We start from the raw sequence: 19,674 nt of genomic DNA, 5'->3' as shown, positions 1-19,674 counted from the left end.
CATCGGGAAAGGCTATAGTTCCCTTTCAAACGCGCAGCTTATATCTCTAACTTGCAAAATGAATATAAAGTTGAACGCTGTGCCGATATTAACATGAAACGCGTGTGCTCTGGATGTCTTGTGATTTAAAGAAGCTGACTGTTCTCAGAAGCAGACCTCCTTTTCCTCTAAATGTCTGCAGCCATTCATTCTATCTCGTGTTTCGCCACAAAAGAAAACCCAGCTAAAAATAAGTTGATAGATTGCACAGTATTTCCCGAGGTCACTCGGGATGTTGCAGAACCTTCTCATTGAATCTTTTCTACACGCAGTCTTTTAACATTTTGTGAATGTCACAAGGGGTGCCATCATTTTTGATGTATAATTTACAGCAGCTGATAATAAAATAGCGAGCTGGAGATCTGAGGTTTCCGCTGTTCAGCAGAGTCAGAAAAAAATAAAAAGAGAAACTGTAGATGACAGGAGGATGAAAACACTAAAAAGGAGTAGCAAAATATATGGTAGATGCCATTATCTTGATGATTCCATTTGATACTGTATCAAAAGCACCAAACTTCAACACTGCGGAGCAGGAAAGCATAAAGCAGCAAGAAAATGACAAGTGTAAGTGGTAGCTGTGCTCGTTATCTCTAAAAGGGACTTCCAGGTTGAATCGCATGACAGTATCCCCAAGTTTCAGTACTTTGTGTAATTATTTTTTAAATACCATTTTACACATTCTAATTAGAATTAAAAGGTCACTATAAAACAGCCTTTTCGTTTCCCTGTGATGCCCGAATGGATTGAACATGCTTGTTGTATCAGCCCCTACTTTGTCAGTGATGGTAACCAGTTTCTTCTAGGCCTAAGGAACCCTTTTTCTTGTGTCTGGTGGTTATCCCAGATCCGGGGCACAGCTAGATATCATAAGGCTCCATAGCAAAGTTTTGTTTGGGCCATTGGTTCCTCTCTTCATTGTAGCCTTTCCCTAAACAGTTATTGGGGGTGGTAGCATACACCCTAAAACAAAACAAAAACAAAAAAAAAAAACAGAGACAACAGGAGCCTAGTATGTCACGATGATTGCAAGATGAAAAAAGCGGTAAGCCAGTAATACTCACAAAGGTGGGTAGCAAAAGGGGCAACCGAACACTGCAGGCAGGTGGAGATCTATGACCCTGACTCCCCTCGGGTTTCCAGATAGAACTGGAGAAGATCGTACTCTTGTAAAAAGCATACGACACCCTGCTTAGTCTATAAGGTGATTGGCATCACCAAGGATTAGGGGGAGATGATACCCCTCTGAGAGGAGGGTAAAGGCACAAGAACAAAAGGGAAGAGGTGTCCAGACAGAATAAAATACATTAAAACCAAATAACATAGAAAAAGTGAGGTGGCTTACCTCAATGAAGACAAATTAATATTCAAATCAAGATGAATTTTCATTACAAAGCACTGGCAACGCGTTTCGTGGGCCCACTTCCTCGGGCCAAATGAAGTGCCAACAGTTGCTGATAGCTGCAAGAGAGGTGCCTTACATGCGGCTTTCAGCAACTGTTGACAGTTTATTTGGCCTGAAGAAGTGGGTACATTCCCTCAAAATGCATTGCCAGTGCTTTGTAATAAAAATCATCTTGTATATGAATTTGTCTTCACTGAGGTAAGCCACCTCACTTCTTTCTATTTTATTTGGTTTTAACATAATTTATTCTGTCTGGGCGCCTTTTCCCTGTTGTTCTTCCACTCCCTATACAGGTAGCCAGTAGTACTCCTCCTAAACTATAGGTGGCCACAAAGGCTGTTCTGTATAGGTAGGCTTAAGGGCCCTCCAGTATAGGTAGTTAGATATGTCCCTCTTCCCAAAATTAGGTAGCCATAAGGACCCCTCAGTAAAAGGAGATGGAGAACCCCCAGTATAGGTTTTCACTAATCAGATGTGACCCCCCCCCCAAGTGTAGGTAGCCATAAGGACTCCTCAGTATAAGTCAGAGGGCCCACAGTATAGTCAGATGTGACCCCTCTCAAAGTATAGATAGCCATAAGCGCCCCCCTGTATAATTTTTATGTGGCTATCTGGGGGGGGTGGGTACAAACAACACCTAATGCTATATGAAAGGGAGAGATAAAGGCCACCCAGGGCCGGCCCGCTCATGAGGCGGGGTGAAACATTTGCCTCAGGCGGCACATCTGAGGGGGGCAGCACCCGCCTGTCCATGGGGTAGCGGGCAGAAAGGGGGTATTGGGCCTAGCAGTGGGGAGGGGGGTTGGACCCCCCCTCCCTCACCTGGGTCCCCCGATCTGCGCTCCCCTCCAGCTTTAAAAAGTGAAGTACCAGCTCTATGATTAAGAGGCAACGGGCGGGGATCACTCACCTTTTCTGCGTTCCAGCGTGCCCTCCACTGACGTCACTTCCTGCAACACCACCCACTGTATTATAAGTGGACGGCGTTGCAGGAAGTGACGTCAGTGGAGTGCACACTGGAACGCGGAAAAGGTGAGTAATCCCCGCCCGTTGCCTCTTAATCATAGAGCTGGTACTTTACTTTTTAAAGCTGGAGGGGAGCGCAGATCAGGGGACCCAGGCGAGGGAGGGGGGGTCGCCGCTAGGCCCAATACCCCCTTCCTGCCCGCTGCCCCTCCAGCTCAGCGATTTTTTCTAATTTTGCCTCAGGCGGCAAAAAGTCTAGGGCCGGCCCTGAGGCCACCTAATAGTGGTAATATTGGGTGGGTGGGAGTGGGGGCAAAAAACGCATAATTCCCCTTTATTGGGGGGGGGGGGGAGGGGGTGTCTCTACACAGCAGACCTACACTGTTAGGGTATAAGTCATTAGGACAAATGTATTGCAAATGATTAATGGCGTCAGGTCTGTCTGACAATGTACACAAATCAGACAAGGACATAACTACAGCAAAGATGATGACAACAAGGCAATGAAGGTTATTTGTTTTTATCTTTATCTCTTCAGATAAAACTACTTGTATCTATTTTAAAGTCTCTACATCTTTACCAGTGAATATTCTCCGACATGCTGTACAGCAGCGAGCGCATTCATAACATGAAGCTGTACGCTGCTCCCGATTGCAGGAACAGATTTCCATTGTCTGGCACCTTCCAGAAATATGACAGCACGCTGTTGTAATCTAGTGTTATGGAACATATTTAAAGATTGTACTTGGATTGCCTTTTACGCTGCTAAGCCAGGAACAGAGAAAGATAACATGCTACCAGCAAATTTCTACAACCATTCAAGGAAAACAGTTTACCATCTGCTGATAATGTATTTCAATTTTACACAGAATTTCCAATGACTGTTCTTATTTTGATCAGTTATAATGAGTTGCAAAAAAAGCAGCAGTAATACTAAATAAATATGTATACTTCAGTAGGAATGGCTAAAATGGCTAAGCTGTGGTGGGTTCTGCAAACAAAACCATCAATGCTTTAAAACACAAACAAAACAAAAACAAAAACAGAAAATACAGAGTTTGGCAATTTTTGTAAATCAGAGGACCACAGCTTCGTAATATTGCCTGACTGGAGAAATCAGGATGCAAAATCAGTCAGCTTTGATAATAATAATTATATTAATAATTCATTAAATAATCATTGTACTTCTCTTCAACCTAAATCACGCCCAGACAGCCCTGCAAATTAAAGTCATAGCCCATTCATTACTCTGTCCTCTGAAAAGATCTGATTATCCCATTTGCCTAATGCTTACACACCGTTTCCCATTGCCAGTAATTTGTACACAGTGCATTTGCTTGATGGTCTGACGTTGTCTACTGCCCCTTCTTATTCCCTGCAAAACTGTGACTTATTATTTTTAGATCTGTTATCTGCACATCAAGTCTAATCACTCCCTTAAATATGTTTATTTCCTGTCTGCTTTCAGATCAGTGATCATCAGACCAAATGTGCAGAAAACTGATCACAGTAGCACCATCATATTTGGTTTTGTACTGGAATGGGACTCTAAGCTTCCACCAGGATTGACCCATGGTGTTTACAACATAATATACGGTTAAGTATTGTTCAAGCAGAAACACTGATTGTTGATTAGCTCAGCCTGAATGCCAGTATATCAAGGCATAAACCATGTTTGTCTCTTGATCAGATGTATTACGTCATGCTGAAAAATATCTCACTACTGAATAAAGTGCAATTAAAGTGGATTTCTGTTATTGTTAACAGTGTGCTACCCCATTTCTTGAACTTTACATGCGTTACATTTTTTTAAAAAAACCTCCAAGACTTCCCAAGAGATTTATAGACGATAGCATGGCCCATGTTACAGTCTACCCTTTCTCCACAAGCTTTTATAGGAAGGAGCGTGGCTTAGCCTGACAGACACTTAAAGTACAGAGCTGTACTCGCACCTCCCGGACTACATCTCCTGGCATGCAATATGGCGTGCGCACGTGCGTGACCCCCGCCGTGCACTACAAATGCCGAGATTTCTGAACAGACTGGAGGCCAGAAGAGCAGCACCCCGTAGGTAAGTAATGGTGCCCCCCCCCCCAACCCCCGCACCCCCACCGGCAAACACCGGGGAGGTTCATTTGTAAAAAATGTAAAAACGCTGCACAGTGCACTTTAAATAAACAGGACTGCAGTTACATGACCAATTGTTCCACTGTAAAAAAAGAGTACTAAGCATACTGTTTTTGTTTGCTAACAAGACACTCCTACATCAGCCAAGTTTGGGGTACACAAAATATAATAAAAGGATGAGAGGTGAGCTTTCAGGCGACTGCAAGCTTTCACTATTGTTTATTACTTAAAGGACAACTGACTTGAGAGGGTTAAGGATGAAGCAGGTCATTTGGGGGCACAGAAAGAGGTGCATTATGCCAGATGGCGGTGCAGCTAAAGCTGCAATGTTATTAGTACGTGCCCCATGTAAGGATAGTTAAGGGTTCCGGACCCCAAATTATTTCTCCCAGTTGCTACAACTCGGAGAAGGAATAGTATTTAACACCGCCCAGTGATTCAGCTGCAGCAGGGTGAGCCGTCATTCATATACAGACTGCCATATTTATTTCCTATTAAATAATGCAAACTGCCTGGCTGTCTTGCTGTTCCCCTGCCTCTAATACTTCTAGTCACAGACCCTGAACAAGCATGCAGATAAGAAGTTTGACTGCATTTTCCGCATGCTTGATTCAGGTGTGTGATTTAGACACTAATGATGCATAAAAGATCAGCAGAACTGCCAGTCAACTGGTAATGTTTAAGGCTCAGTCCACACCGGTTGCAGAGCGTAATCCATGGACCGGGCTCCGGCTTTCAAAAACCAGAAGTAAACGTATCAAAAACGGATCCGTGCTGTCCTTTTGAAGCACATTTAAAGTCTGTTTTTAAAAACGTGTCCGTGTCCATAGCCGTGGGTGGGGGGTGCCATGCCTGAGGCGGTAGCAGCCAGGAAGGGGGGCAGCCGGCACAGTGGTAAGGAGGGGGGTCAGACCCTCACCTGGGTCCCCCCGTCCCCACTCCCCCCTCCAGCTAGTTTTGTTAAATCAAGCAAGCAGCGAGCAGGGAATTCACTCATATCCTTGTTCCACCGCTTGCCGAGTGACTTCCTGCAATGCCGCCAACTGAAGTACAGAGGGTGGAATTGCAGGAAGTGATGCGGCGAGCAGTGGATCACAAGGAAGTGAGTGAGTTCCCTGCTCGCTGCTGGCTTGATTTTAACAAAACTAGCTGGAGGGGGAGCACGAAAGGGGGGACCCAGGTGAGGGAGGGGGGTAGCGCAGCTGTGCCTGCTGTCCCCCTTCCTGACTGCTACCCCCTCCAAGCTACCTGGGGACACCTAGGGGAGGAGCTGGCAGTAATCATTCTGGATTTCCCTCCGTTTTTGTGTGCAAAATAGCCTGTAAAGAGGGAGATCCATTTTTTTATTTGCCTTTCATTGCCCCTGCGTGTATCGGGGGTCCGTGAAAATCCTGCAAATCTGGACTCTCCGCTCAGTTTTTCAAACCGGATCCCGCGGATCTGTTTTTTAAAGTGTATGAAGACGGCTGCTATTTTTAACATTGGTATCAGTGGCTCCGGTTTTGGTCTGGGCCAAAAAATGGAGCAACGTTTACGTTTTTTGAGCAAGTGTGTATGGACCCTAATAAGAAATAAATATGGCAGCCTCCATATTCCTTTCACTTCAGGTCTTTAATCCTTGCACACAAAGGTATAGTTACAGTTGCAGGAATGGGCCAGCAACATTCTGCAATGTCACAGACCAAGTCAAGTAACAAGGATAATAAACTTGATTATTTCATTCCCATAATTGCATTTAATAATTACTTTAACCACTAGTTATTTACTAGTGGTATTATAACATTTTATAGATGCTCTGTGTAAGCTACTTGTTGTGTTGTCCATAACTGCGGCTTATAAAGTAATACAGTTTAGGGACCTCTGGCATAAAAATGATAATTATGTTATTTAGACTCAGCAGCCACTATGATTACTGACTGCCCACCACTACATAAAGCATTGCATGCCGTCACAACAGCCATTGACTCCGCAGGAGCATTCTGCACCTTTGCAAATGAAAAGTCAATAAAGGTCATTTATGATTGCACAGAACTGTGACCTTTTTTATAGATTTACATTAAATGAAGGTCTAATTTTAAAAATTCAGCATAATTATAAATTATGTCATTGCCAGTCATGTCAAGCTACAGAGCGCTGGGTCCAATGTCTGCCCAGAGGCAATTTGTATGATTTATATTAGTAGCTCTGTGTCTGCTAGAGGTGAGCTGTATTATGATAAAAGAAGAACTAGGGGACACCTTCACATTTTTATTACAAGCCTTGCAAATCCCAAATTACTTTTCTGATTTTGATGCCTCACTTAATGTACGTTTCCCCCCTAAAGTCTTTTAGTTTGTCTATGGCAATATCAGTTTTATGAGCAGAAGGATGCCGGTCATACAGATATCTGCCGGATCAGCTCCCGATAGGCTGTTTGCTAATCATGGACGACGGTAGCAGCTTAAGTAATACGGAAACGTGAAGTTGTAGAGATGAATGGCCAAGATAACCACTAGATGAGTCTGGTTGTGGAGGCAAGCCAAGGTCAGTTCCATAGACCACCCAACTCTTTAATATTGATGAGCAAACAATCCTCTTAGCATACAAATTCCCATGGATCCAGGAAACATAAGGAATAAAGTCTATCAAATCCAGCAGTTGCTGGTCAGCTGATACTTGGTTAAGTAAGGCTGAGGCTTTGATTTACCAAATGTAATTTCTTCCCTTGGTCAGTGTATTTTGGGGGGCAAAGGGGGCTTTGGATAGACTGGGGCCCCAATCTGTGAGAACATGAAGGTAAACTCAGCTGTAATCAGTGGTGCATATAACAGTGCATATATTTTTTGGGCAATGAGACACAGTCAGAGGGTGGAGAAACACAAGAAAGCCAACATTGATTACATCAAGTACTACCTGGGCCCCCTCTGCTTTAGGGTCCCATTGTAGCTGCTTTGGCTGCTATGGCTATTGCTACTCCCCTGGCTGTAAAGATACTACACCCATGTAGGGTGGCATGCACTATGCTACTTCACTGAAATGGGTTTGAAGTTTAGAATGCTAGTGTATGCTATTCATCCTTTCGAGGAATTGAGTCACTGTTTGACTAATGGATGGATTCTGATTTTAGGATTATTTTCCCTATTTGGGAAAAAGGGAGGGAGGCTCCCTTTGCTATTGTTTTTTCTTCTAATTGGCACAGTGATTGGCCTGAGGAAGCTGGCTCAGACCCGCGAAACGCGGTGCCTGTCCTAAATAAAATTCTTTGTTCATACAATAATTTTGTTATTGAGGTAAGCCACCTCATCATTTTAAACTGGTTTTAATCCATTTTATATATACCAGGGCACCTCTTTCCCTTTAACTATATTGCTAGTGAAAATGCATATTACACACGTAGTAATGCAAGCTCTGCCTATTTTCTTTCCAAAAGCCCAAGCAAGAGTCTCGTCAGAGAGAAAAGAAGCAGCTTAGCACATACCAAAGAGGTAAGATCTACTGGAATACTGAGCAAACGTGAGGCTGGAGAAGATCAGGCCTCCGGTCAAGGATCCTAGGTTTGTAAAAGAGAGAAGAGTAGGTGTCCTGTAATCTCCATTGGCCACAACCCCACCTACAGAGTTTGGGAAATCTGTCAGAGACAGATCATTTTGTTCATGAATTGTCAAGTAACCCCCAGTTACTATTAAAGAGACACTGGAACGAAAAAAAAATATGATATCATGAATTGGTTGTGTAGTAGGGGTAATTACTAGAACATTGGTAGCAAAAAAAATATTCTCATATTTTTATTCTTAGTTATACAGGTTTTTTTTTTATATAACATTGCATCATTTTCTAATAGTTGCAGTTTACACATTATTCAGCATTCTAAATGTTTTTAAAGAACAGGCAGTGAACGTTTGAACTGTCCTGAACTGTTCTCTGCAAAAGAAAAACACAATACAGTTGAGATAACATAATCAGAAGTCAGAGCTGTCTGCTACTTTCACAGTCATGGAACTCAATGGCAATTTGCATAGATAACAACTGGAGTTTCTTAACTCTTCCTGTACTGGAAATAAATATTAGACTTATGTCTCTGCTCCTAATGCTTTATTTCTTAGGTGTACTACACAACCAATTCATTATATCGTAATTTTTTTTCCCATTTCAGTGTCTCTTTAAGTTCTGAGTCCTAAAGCCAAAAATGTTTTCCAGGATCAGGGTGAGAAGCTATGACTATTGAAACCTCAATGCTGTTTGTTGGGAACTGAAAAATATTAGCCTGTAACTGTATTAAGTACAATCTTTAAAATTCCACCAAAGAGACGGGATCCTAGCTTGTTCTCAAAAAGCTGAAGTCAGAAAACCAATCTTCCCTTGAGATTGTCTTGTACAAACGTACAAAGTATGTTGCCCAGCATAAATTGGGACTTAATCGATCTGGCGAGAGTACAGAGTTGAGGCTATACAGATGTTTTGCTATCCTCCAGGCTAGTGACCAATTCTGTTGCTATGCCGGGGGAGATAGAGCAACATACATAGAGCCTCACAGAGCAGGCGGGGTGGGTGAGGAGAGCAATGCACTCAGCCAGTGCTTGGGCGATTTGATATGAAGGGGTTTGAGGACTGCCGTACACACAGTAGATTCTTGGTAGAGGCAGGCATTATTGGCCACCTTGGCCGATATTAATCTAGCATGTATACATAGCTTGAGAGGGTGGGGCAGCTTGCTTCACTAAGGTGTCTGTCCTACGGCTCTATGGGATGCATAGGATCTGCACTACTAACTAAGCCTATTTGGCTGGAATGCCTTGGCATTATATATGTCTATTGATGCAGTGGTTATCAGGGGTGGCATCATGGTTTTATCCAAATTTATAATGCTGAAAATGAATTGACTGCTTCACAGAAGTAACCTTGAGAAAAGATGTGCAGACCCCCTACTGCCCTTCAAAGCACAAACAATAAGATCCTTTACTTTGTTTTAAGTTTTAAACTAAATAGATGCAGTAAAAGATTAAAAAAAAAACTGAATAGAGCCAAGCCGTTTTTAAATTCATCATCATTTGAACTATTTTCATCATTTTTTGTTAAATGTCAAGTCTTCATTATGTAAGCTGACATCTATCTGTTCTCTCATTTGCACATTTTTTTTTTCAAAACTGATTGACACGACGTTTGGATATGTATCAAGTTTAATTAGCATTACCATTTCCTTTCATTATTTTCGCTTTGTACATTTCTCTACAAAACTTTTGTAAGTATTAAAAAAAGAGCGAAAAAATTTGCATTTTAAATAGAATATTAAATACTGCCCGTACATTTGCTAATCACGCTTGTAAGGATGAATAAGTAGGACGCATTATATACTAACAAATAAAATAATAATGTGTTTTGGTTTCCATGGTTTTATAAATGGAAATTAAAGCCCTGTTCCTGAGTTCTGCCATTAGAGAACATTTAATGTCTAGCGGGCCACAAGTGTGAATGCATTAATGTCCTCTCGACAGTTCCCTTGTATAAAAGGACACAACATCTAACCCTAAGTTTGCAGCTTTAATGTATGAGGAAAGTTTGCAATTCAAAATTGTATTTATTATAAAGGAGTATTCTGATCTAAAATCTTCTGCATTAGGTATAACCCATTGGGATTGAGAACGCAAGATACATTGGCCCATATCAAATTACAGTAGTTTTTTCTCCTACTTTTTCTCCTAAGAGATATTTTCATGCTTGTCAGTAAAATGCCTTTTACACCACCAAGAGGCAAAAAAATACTCAACATAACTTTGTCAGTACTTTTTAACCAACTGTGTGGTACTTTTTCCATTGAAAAGTGCTGAAAAGATTTTCTAAATTGAAGATGAAAACTTGAAAAATGATCTCCTAGAAGAAAACTCAGGTGAAAAAGTAAATTGCATATGGCCCATTGGCACATATGCAATTAAGTTTTTCTCCTGAGTTTTCTCCTAGGTGCATTTTTCATACCTTGTTATAAAATGCCTTTTAAACCACCAGCACACAAGAAAATACTCAACATTTTTATAGTTCTTTTTCACCAACTTTTTGAAACTTTTTCAGCTGTGAAATGCTAAACAGTTCAAAATGATCTCCTAAGAGATAACTCAGGAGAAGACGTTAATTGCATATGGGTGCTTATCAATAAAATGCATTGTAAGCCACCAGAAAGAAAGAAAATAATCTTGACAGTACTCAAGGCCATATTTATACTTTTTACACCTCTAGGCCAAGTATGCTGGGGCTCCCCTTTCATGTGTTGCAGCGCCTCTCCCATTCCATGTGCAGCCCTCTATTCCATGTGTATCATCCATGTACTGCAGATCCTCTGTTTTATTAACAGCTCCCTTTGGCATCAGCTTCCATTTTCATGTGCTGCTCCCCATTTGCATCTTTCATTATGTAGCAACCTCAATTTCAAGTCCAGGTGCCCCCTTAGGCTGCAACTGCCCAAAGCCCGGGCCTTTGTGGCCTTTTCAGAAATACAGCCCTGACAGTACTTTTTCACCTTCTTTTGGGACTTTTTCAATTGTAGAGTGTTGAAAAGTTATTTTAAAGAGATGATGAAAAAAATCTTTGTAAAAAACTAGGGAAGAACAGGGAACCGAATAAGGGCCATTATTTCTCAACATGAGAATAGCATAGTATCTCTACCCCTTTAGCCAGTGGCGTAGCTAAGAAGCTATGGGCCCCGGTGCAAGTTTTACATGGCCCCCCCAAGCACTCTATCTATAACAATTGATACGGCGCACCAAAACCTGCCAAGGATTTTCACGGTGTCAGAGGTGCAAGTAGGGGATGGAAAACAGTGATTACTACTATACAAAGCATCTGTACAAGTGGTTATTACCAGCACAGGGCCAATAGAGAGCTAATATTGTGCTTGAGGGAGGGCCCCTCGGGGCCCCTCTGACCCAAGGGCCCCGATGCGGTCGCTACCTCTGCAACCCCTATTGCTACGCCCCTGCCTTTATCTGTACCCTCTGCACTGAGGGTAACATCATCTCAAGTACCCCTTAACTCACACATATTTGTTTGGAAAACTCCATAATTGGTGCAGCTTGAATACTGAGCAATAGAATCTCACTAAGGAGGAATATAAATGGGTTCATTTTCATTTGTATAATCCTGCATCCACTAGAATGACTTACATCTCATTGCCTATTCCTACTTCTAATTAACAATAAATATTTCTTCAGATGGATACATTATTTATCATTTTTTTAAACTCTTCTCTTTTCTCATCTGTTGTTTAGCCCTGCCAGGGTGTATGTTTCAACTTCTGTGTTGCTGTACTCATGCCGTTCCCTTCATGCTGGGAACACACGATGCAATTTCCGATACAATTTTGTGTAGTTATCATCGGATGGGAAATTGCATTGTGTGTTTCCCAGCATCACTTGTGCCAATCCGGCAACGCTGAAGCGCGCTTGCTCTGCTATCACAGCAACAGCAAAGCTTCCATATCTCAGTCAGGAGCTTATTTAATTGGCTCCTGATCTTGTGACTACTTGAGAGCAAATTACAGTAATCAGAGGCTCAAACAGGGAAGTGACAGCTTTGGTACTTAAAGAGGAACTCCAGCCTAAACAAGCATACTGTCATTAAGTTACATTAGTTATGTTAATTAAAATAGATAGGTAATATAATCTCTTACCCACACTGTTTTAAAAGAACAGGCAAATGTTTGTGATTTTATGGGGGCAGCCATCTTTTTTGTTGCAAGGAGGTGACAGGGAGCATGAGACACAGTTCCAACTGTCCTGTGTGCTTATCACCTCTCCCAGTTCCTAGGCAACATGAATAACAACATAGGAAATCCCATCATGCTCTGCACAGCATCAGGGGAAAAAAGCCCGGGTTTTTTTCTTTGATGGGTGGAGCTTAGCTAAAAATACAGCTAAAAATGATGCTTTGGTAAGAAAAACAAAGTTCTGATGCTGTGAAACTGTTAAAGAAACACCAAGCCTTTTCAGTTGTGCTGAGTAGATTCTTAGGGCCCTTTCACACCAGAGGGATTTTTCGGCGTTTTAACGCCACGGCCGAAGTTGGCGTTTTGCTAGGTAAAAGAAAGTCCATAGACTTTCATTTTACCTTTCACATCTAACTCGGCGTTTTGGAGCGTTGCGTTTCAACGCTCCCAGGAGCTTTTTCAGGGCTGTTAACAGCCGAAGTTGGCTGTTGGCGTTTCAATGATAGTCAATGGAAAACACCAACTTCAGCGTTTTCAAAGCCTTTTCAAAGCGTTTTACAGCTATCTTGTTCACTTATTTTTATAGAAGAAAAAAAAAAGGACGTTTTCATATGGGCTGTAAAACTCTTTCAAAAGGCTTTGAAAATGCTTTGAAAACGCTATGTATTGGCGTTAAGCAAAAGGCTGACTTTCAGCCTTTTCTACCGCAGCCTCTAGTGTGAAAGAGCCCTAAGTCCGGAGGTTCACTTTAAAGAGGAACTCCAGTGAAAATAATGTAATAAATAAAGTGCTTCATTTTTACAATAATTGTGTATAAATTATGTAGTCAGTGCTTGACCATTGTAAAATCTTTCCTGTCCCTGATTTACATTCTGACATTTACCACATGGTGACATTTTTACTGCTGGCAGGTGATGTCAGTGGAAGGCGATGCTGCTTGCTTTTTTGGCAGCTGTAAACAGCTGTTTTTTCTGACATTGCAACAAGGCTCCCACAGTGTGATGTCAGGACCATGGTCCTGACATCACACTGTGGGAGGGGTTTCACCACAATATCAGCCATACAAACCCCCTTGATGATCCGTTTGTGAAAAGGAAAAGATTTCTCATAGGAAAGCAGGTATCAGCTACTGATTGGGATGAAGTTCTATTCTTGGTAACGGTTTCTCTTTAAAAGGCCAGAACTGTCCAGTTCTGAAAGGGTTAAGGTCAAAGCTGGTTATAAGCAAGGGAAATAAGGTGTTTAAAGATGAACTGATATAATTCAAGTCATACTTTTACTTAAAGAGGAACTCCAGTGAAAATAATGTAATAAAAATAGTGCTTTATTTTTACAATAATTATGTATAAAATGATTTAGGCAGTGCTTGCTCATTGTAAAATCTTTCCTCTCCCTGATTTATATTCAGACATTTATCGCATGGTGACATTTTTACTGCTGGCAGGTGATGTCACTGAAAGGAGATGCTGCTTGCTTTTTTGGCAGTAGGAAACAGCAGTTATTTCCCACAATGCAACAAGGCTCCCACAGTGTAATGTCAGGACCTCAGAGCTGTGAGGCATTGACATCACACTGTGGGAGGGGTTTCACCACAAAATCAGCCATACAGCGCCCCTGCTGATCCGTTTGAGAAAATAAATAGATGTCTCATGGAAAAGGGGGTATCAGCTACTGACTGGGATGAAGTGAAATCCTTGGTTACAGTTCCTCTTTAATACATGAACAGAATTGTCTTCAACATTTTGTTTTAGAAATACACATAGAGCATAGGGTGCAAAGAGAGTTCAACCATTGTGATGTTGGGCTGGTGGATTCATTTGGATGTATTTCGATCTGAAAACTCTCTTTTCTATACAATGTCTGCAAGTAGTACTGAAAGAAAAATGACACGTTCTCAACTTTAATACAGCATATAAATATAGCACAGCAGTGTCTCTTTGAAAATAAACTGCTTTTTACTTTAGCCACAATAAACAGGATTCCATTCATTGAAGTTAATGGACTAATCAGTCTGCATTGTTAGCTAATTTTATCTCACAGTGAGACCACAAACCAAAAATGAACTTGCTAATCAGCTTTGTTCAAGAGATACTCGAAACAGTCCGTTGAGACCGTGGTCACACGATAGGATACAGCCTAGTGTTCATGGCGGGCATTGAAATTTTAAGGGCATACAAAGGTCAGGAAAGGCTATTGGTAGGTGGCTAAAGCTACCTACACCCACAAATACTGTTGTCCACAGGGGTCAGAATATGATCCCCAGAGCGAAAGCTTGGGGCTAAGTTCTGTACAGACACGATGCTAGCCTACAAGATAATGACTCATTCTGTTGCCATGGAAGGGGTGGAGGGAAAACGGTGCAGTGCATGATGGGGCAGGAGGGCTAAGGAGGAAAACAATGGGCTTGGCCAAGAGCATCTGGGGCCATAGTACACAAGATAGATTCTCAGCAAATGTCGCCCTGACTGGTGGAAAACCAAGGGCCTGTGCAAGAGGATTTAGGCTAAGGGTCTTGAGGGCTCGTAGGAGTAGGTTAGGGCCAATATTAAGATATACAATTTATTTACTAGCCTTTGCCATGTTCTGAAGCCATGCAGGTCATCGCTGCAGTCATGGCCAGCAAATAGCAGACAATGCTGCTATATAACTGTGTATTTTATGTATATGATGTTTATTTACACAGTACTGCCGCCTCTTATAATTTTAATAAACAAAAGGGAAGATTTTTGAGACAAAATGTATTAATTTTTACAGCAGTACTTAAAGCAAATGGGAATCAGACAGCAGTACTTAAAGCAAATGGGAATCGTTGTGTGACGATCGATGTCAGCTAGAACAGATTTTCTGATTATTGGTGATCTGCAGTATCACCAATAATACAGATGTTATACCTGATTATATGGTGATCTGCAGAATCACCAATAATGCAAGTATAGCAAGACACACAGGACACCAGAAAGTAAGTGTGACAATAAATGCAGTCCAGAAACACAATGAAGTGGAAATATCCACCACACGGTAATTCCTCAGAGGTGTGGTTACCTCTGAATGGGAACCCCATGTGTGAGACCCTCCAATGTGGCAGAGGAGGAGCAGGGGCGCCTCTAGGCATAGGCAGTACAGACCATTGCCTGGAGTGCCATTGGTCCTGGGGGCGCCATGTTTCTGGATTAAGCCCTGCCCCCAAATTAAGCCCTGCCAAAGGACTAGGCCCCGCCCCGTGGGTGTTCTATTACTTGCTTCTGCTGAATCTACTTAGTGTAAGTTGCAGGCAGCTGCCACCTCTGTGCCTTGTGCATCCTTCTTTCCCCATTTGTGAGGCCTTCTGCCTCCTTGTGCCTACTTCAGTCCTTGTGCCCTTTTCTGACCCTGTTTGTCCTTCTGTCTCCCTTTGTGCTTTCTTCTGTCTCAATGTGCCTCCTTCAGTGCCCCTTTGTGCCTCCTTCTGTCCCCCTGTGCCTCCTATGCCTCCTTCTGTGCCCCTTTTTGCCTCCTTCTGTCCCCCTGTGCCTCCTTATCTCTCCTTATGTCCCCTTTGCCTTTATTTGTCCCCCTGTGCTACCTCTGCCCCCTGTTCCTCCTTCAGTCCCACTCTGCCTCCTTCTGTCCTCCTGTGCCTCCTTCTGTCCTCTTTTGTGCCTCCTTCTGGCCCTCCTGATTTCTTCTGTCACCCTGTACCTCCCGCTGCCCCTCTGTGTACCTCCTTTTTTCCTCCGGTGCCTTCTTCTGACCTCCTTTGTGTCTCATTCTACCCCCCATTGTGCCTCCTTTTGTCCCCCTTTGTGCCTCCTTCTGTCCCCTTGTGCCTCCTTCTGTCCTCCTTTGTCAGTTCTTCTGACCCTCATGCCTCCTTCTGTGCCTCCCTATGTCCCCCTGTGTGCCTTCTTCCTTACATGTATTTTCTTTCTAACATGTATTTTCTAGTGAAACACTGCCGCAATAAGTGTAATTTCTGGTGAAACGCTGCCGCATTACAATTATTTTCTGGTGAAACATTGTCGCATTATGGTTATTTCCTGGTGAAACGCTGCTGCAGTACGATTATTTTCATGGGGGGGGGGGGTGCCATGGTAGCGGGGTGCCACAAGTTTTCTCGCCTGGAGTGACAAAATGGCAAGAGGCGCCCCTGAGGAGGAGTCTCGGCCTCTGGCAGTAATGGTCTGCTAGGGCCGTCGTGTCGGAGAGGCAAGCCTCAGAGATAACGCTACAGTGGGAGACGTTCCACTGAAGGGAGACAGGTTAGACAAATAGAGGTTCGGCAACAGTACGGGCAGCGACAGTACAGAAACGTGAGATGAGAGAGTAGTCGGTAATCAGGCAAAGGTTCCGCAACAGATTAGGCAGGAAAGCAGAAGTACAGAGTCGGGAAGCAGAATCAGGGTCAGAGTTTAGCCAAAAGTCATACACAGGAAATTAAATACAATATGAGCAATATCCTAGTCTTGGTGTGAAATCCGTAGCATCAACACCAGGGATCTAGTCTAAGGTCTGAGCGCTATCACACAAGGTATTCACGACAGCAGACAACCTGTAACTGACAGGCTGCCTGTATATGTAGCGAGAGTACTGTGCAACCCAGCCCCCGCCACTCAGCCAATCGAGAGCCCTCCAGGAGTCAGCTGATCAGCAAGACCAGCTGACTCCCCTTCTATCTGCATAAAGATCCTGCCTCCTAGTGCGCGCGCACGTAGCCCTCCATCTATGCAAGGAAGACGGACCAGCAGAGACCCTATGCTGTAGTCGTGCGGCCGAAGCCGTCGGCTGATACGCGGACCCCGCCGCCGTGCCGCTAGTTTGTGCGGCGACGTCTCCGCGACAGCCTCCAGCACCACGGTGTGGCCGTGCGGCCGAAGCCGCCGGCTGATATGCGGACACCGCCACCATGCCGCTAGTTTGTGCGGCGGTGTCTCCGCGAACCCTTACACATTGAAAAAAAATCAAAAAACAAAACCAGCCAGATACTTGCCTAAGGAGAGGGAAGGCTCTGGGTCTTATAGAGCCTTCCCGCACCTCTCCCGGGCCCCTTGTTGCAACACTAAAGGACTGGCAGCTCTGTACTGCTCACGTGTGAGAGAGGGCGCTCGTGCATGTGCAGTATGGAGCGGCTCATCTTCGGGAGCACTCAGGCTCCTGAAGACCTCCGAAGCCTCCCTTCAGCAGCGGCGACCAAATTGGTTGAATACTGCTACAGGGGGGCCAGCCCTGGAACGGAGACCAAGGTAGGAGCGGGAAGGCTCTATAGGACCCAGAGCCTTCCCTCTCCTTAGGTAAGTATCTGGCTGTTTGTTTGTTTTTTAAATGATTCCCATTGACTTTAATCATTATTATTTTTCTGTTTTCCTTCTCTTAATGAAGAATACATATTTTATTTCTTTAATATTAAAAAGCAACATTTTCCTAAAGATGTGCGACAGTCTAACTCTTTGGGGACGCGTGCACTTTGGCCACTTAAGGATCAGAGGCTTTTCCCCCCTTTCTTCATTGTTTAGTGATCACAGGGTAAGGAACCATTGACCAGCGCACTGAGCTCATCTGTCATTAGACAACGGAGTGCAGCAGTGAGGGCCGGTTCACACTCGGAACGCAAATCGCAAATTCCGGTCGCAATCGGGTTTCTGTGATTGGATTTTGCAGCGATTTGTGTTTTGCATGCAACATGCTTGAGATTTATGCAAATCGCAAATGCTGAAGTGAGAACGAATCCCATAAGGATACATAAGCAGCTGGGCTTTGCTCCATGAGAGCTGGTTCACACTTGAGCGCTTTCCAGCACTTTGCTGATCGCTGGCGTGTGTAACCACTTGAGGACCCACCCTTTACCCCCCCTTAAGCACCAGCGCTGTTTTAGCTGATCTGTGCTGGGTGGGCTGTGCAGCCCCCAGCACAAATCAGAGTGCAGGCAGAGCGACCAGATCGCCCTCTTTTTTCCCCACTAGGGGGATGATGTGCTGGGGGGGTCTGATCGCTCCTGCCTGCCTGGGTGTTGCGGGTGGGGGCACCTCAAAGCCCCCCTCCGCGGCGAAATTCCCCCCCCCCCCCTCCTTCTCCTCCCTCCCTTCCCCGGAGATCCGAGGCTGCACAGGAACGGATCTGTCCTGTGCAGCCTCTAACAGGCTCCTGCCTATCATGTGACAGCGATCCCCGGCCGCTGATTGGCCGGGGATCGCTGATCTGGTACAACGCTGCTACTGTTAGCAGCGTTGTACGAATGTAAACAAAGCGGATTATTTCCGCTTGTGTTTACATTTAGCCTGCGAGCCGCGATCGGCGGCCCGCAGGCTATTCACGGAGCCCCCCGCCGTGAATTGACAGGAAGCAGCCGCTTGCGAGCGGCTTCTTCCTGATTAATTAGCCTGCAGCCGGCGACGCAGAACTGCGTCGCTGGTCCTGCAGCTGCCACTTTGCCGACGCGCGGTATGAGTGCACGGTCGGCAAGTGGTTAAATGTTATTATTCTGTTGCTTATCTTTTTGAGCAGAGAGGAAGTTTTGAGTTCAGTTCCGCTTTAATACACAGTATTTGCAATTGTGTGTTCCCAATAATCGTGTTTGATCATGCAAATAGGTTGCCTTATTACAATGAGGCTCACAAAGGCTTTCCAATGATCTGTTTTCTGGTCATGTAAAAATACAATAACTTATGTCAGCCCACAGCTCTATATGAATAAATTTACAACACATTTGGGCCTGTACTCATAGAAACTTGTCACGCCAGCTGATGTATGAGGTGGCTTTCTGGAAGGGACAAGATGCTACTCATAATAATTACTTATCTTGCTTTACCGCTCCGAGGCTGAAGTCACAGTTCTAAAAATGACATAAATAATAATAATAACAAGAGGTAGAACAAGCAGAAGATAAATGATGTAAATTTGTTATATATTTGTGTACATATATTATGTATAGAGAAGAACTTTTGGTAACCGCTGCAGTTTTGCATAATTACTTGGAATGAGATGCCACGTAAGGGGAGGGTTGACTACAGATGTGCTGGGGCTGGGCGGATGATTTGCGCAGTCCTACAGGCACAGCAGCCAGAAACTACTGGCAACGAACTGTATGTTCAGTGCAGCCAGGCGGGTTTATAGCTTCGTCATGGTGACGGAAGAAAAGAGTAGTAGAGGACAAATTCCACAGCCATTCTGACATGGGAAAAACAACAGGGATTGCCAGGAAAATTCCAATATGTCTGATAATGTATTCCTAAAGAAGGATCAGACCAGAGGTGTAACTATATATCATAGAGACAAGGCCAGAAGTAGCACTAGGCAAGCTACTACACACAGTATGTTCGTATGTGAAGACATCATTGCGGATCCTCTCTTCTGTCTGTATCTGACTAGGCCAGGCTGCCTAGATCCAGCACCGTCTTCCACGACACAGTAGAGCGGGCATTTCTACATATCAATAGTTAAAATACTTGAGTTGATATCTATGCAAATGATCTTCTCTGACCTTGTGAATTTAGTC

The 19,674-nt window shown here is 43.7% G+C and overlaps 1 protein-coding gene and 1 long non-coding RNA gene across 2 annotated transcripts in view; one reads left to right on the top strand and one right to left on the bottom strand.

Moving 5' to 3' along the window:
• LOC137518946 (uncharacterized) overlaps positions 1-7,998 on the top strand; it is a 10,815-nt gene extending 2,817 nt beyond the window's left edge. Inside the window, exons 2-3 of the long non-coding RNA XR_011020934.1 lie at positions 3,876-4,003; positions 7,944-7,998. This is a non-coding gene — a long non-coding RNA (uncharacterized lncRNA). The remainder of the gene's footprint in view (positions 1-3,875; positions 4,004-7,943) is intronic.
• Positions 1-19,674, bottom strand: part of NKAIN3 (sodium/potassium transporting ATPase interacting 3) — a 736,848-nt gene that overhangs the window by 116,755 nt on the left and 600,419 nt on the right. The window lies entirely within an intron of this gene.

Source organism: Hyperolius riggenbachi, chromosome 5 (genome assembly GCF_040937935.1).
Source record: "Hyperolius riggenbachi isolate aHypRig1 chromosome 5, aHypRig1.pri, whole genome shotgun sequence".
NCBI lineage: Eukaryota > Metazoa > Chordata > Amphibia > Anura > Hyperoliidae > Hyperolius > Hyperolius riggenbachi.
The sequence above is the reverse complement of the archived record's forward strand: the minus strand, read 5'-3'. Positions and strand labels throughout refer to the sequence as shown.